Genomic DNA, 2,076 nt, shown 5'->3' with positions numbered 1-2,076 from the left:
CTTTTGTAGAGTCTAGCTAATATTTCAGCTACATGCTAGCAGTTTTGGCTAATTTAGGCCTTTTTTTACGTTTTTAAGGATATTTTGAAGTTTAGCTATTATTTCAACGACATTATAACCATTTTGGCTAACCAAGGTTTTTATTTTTTTTTAGGCTAACTTGGCATTTAGGTAAAATTTTAGCTGGCTATCAGCCTCAGCGTTTTTAGCTAACAGCACTGTTATCTTCAGTGGCTAAGGTCATCTTACACCATTCCCACTAGCATTATCACAGGTAACGTTATATATGTAGTTCATAATTATGTTAAAAAAGTATTTTTTTAAGTTTTAAAAGTGTAGAAATAGAGAGTTCTAAATAAATGTCTATCCTGTTCGTCCCGCGACCTAAGTTGTGTTTTTGATTTTGGTCCCCTGTGCGATTGAGTTTGACACCTCTGCTTTAAGTTAAATAGATTCTGTTATTTAGTAAGTTTTGACTCATTTTCAGGAGCAACACTTGCCAAGTCTGCTTTTCTAGTTCTGGCTTTACTTCTCTCCGTTTCCAGCCTGAGCTGCAGCTCTTTCTTGGGGTTAAAACTGTAAACCGTCTGCATGTAGGCGTAGTTGTACTCAGATTACACTCCCAACCAATCAGGTCGGCATCCTTCTTCCTCCCTCTTACAGCCACATAAACACAAAATAAATGACTTTTCTATTGTCTCCCGGTGTTTACCACGTGGCCCGGGTTCAACTCCCCGCTCTTATCAGTGTTGGGTCATGTTGGTATTTCCTGCCGGCAACAAGAGCAGAAGGTGGCACAGGATGAGCGCCGCTTCCTGTGCTGGCACACCCAGCATGCACCCCGGCGCTCCGAGCATTCTGCTCAGCAATCGGAGGAAGCGCTCCACACGGCGGCTTGAACCCGAGCCACTAAGTACATGTTTGACGGGACTCTGAGATCAAAGCCGACTGCAGGATGAATGCTTTAGATGATTCTAAGTATTGGTTTAGCTTAATACGCCAACATGAATTATGTTTTTGGAGCATAATCTGTGTGTCATTAACACTGTCTGCTGCAGAAACTTCATCTGCATGCCGGCTCCTTCCTATAGGAGAAGAGACGGAGATCTGCAGATGTTTGCTCAAACACATGAGATCCTGAGCAACGACCTTCAAACGCTCTTGAAGTGGGATTCAAGGAATCAATGAGCTCTTTCTGCGGGAGGATTTGGAGCTCGGCCTGTGAAATGCTTTTCTGATTCATCAACATTTACAGTAACACTTCATAAACACTCAGCTGTATGTTAGTTTGATGAGTTTCTAGTGAAAAATAGACCTTTTTAGTCCTTTTAAAGTTCTTTTTAGGATTGATATTAGAATCCTTATGGCTAAAAGCACAAGGAGCCAAAGCTCCGAAGTTCTACAACCGTTTAGAGTTTAAAGAGTAACCAAACAGGGCAGTTGGGGGCTGATTCCACTCTCAGCCCAGATTTGAAAAATGGCAAAAAAAAGAGGCGTGGCTAGTGGAGCCGGATTGAGCGGTGGAGGTGTGGCTTGGATCTGGGATTAACAGTTGGGTTAGCTTTATGTGGCTGTAACACTAGAGGGCGCAGTTCTTGCACTCTTTACAGCCTATTTTTAAAGATAATAAAATGTAAATAAACCACGCATCAATTATTTTAAAGCTTTAATTCGAGCTGTTTTGTGAAAATCGGTTCGGATTTTTGTGGTTGACGCCTGCATGTCTTCCATTGAAACAGCTGCGTTCTGTTGACGTGACTCGATGCATAGCAATGGCGCCTGTGCGTGAATGTCTCTGTCAATAGCAGCAAATTGGCGAGGGGCAATCCAGTAATATATATCAATGATTAAGACGCTGCTTTTGCAATACCCGACAGTGCGGCTGTCGACTGTCGTCTGTTTCTGATAAACCAGGAGTTTCTCCTCCTGCTCTGATCCAAATCTGCTCTTCTTAAACTCTTTTTCCATCTATCAGCTTCAGCATCTTCAGCATTCACACTAGCATTATCACAGGTTATGTTATATATCTAGTTCATATGTTAAAAGTTTGCGGTTTCAGAGTTTTATAGATGTAGT

This window comes from Oryzias melastigma, linkage group LG11, assembly GCF_002922805.2.
Source record: "Oryzias melastigma strain HK-1 linkage group LG11, ASM292280v2, whole genome shotgun sequence".
Classification (NCBI taxonomy): domain Eukaryota; kingdom Metazoa; phylum Chordata; class Actinopteri; order Beloniformes; family Adrianichthyidae; genus Oryzias; species Oryzias melastigma.
This window is presented reverse-complemented; position numbering follows the sequence as displayed.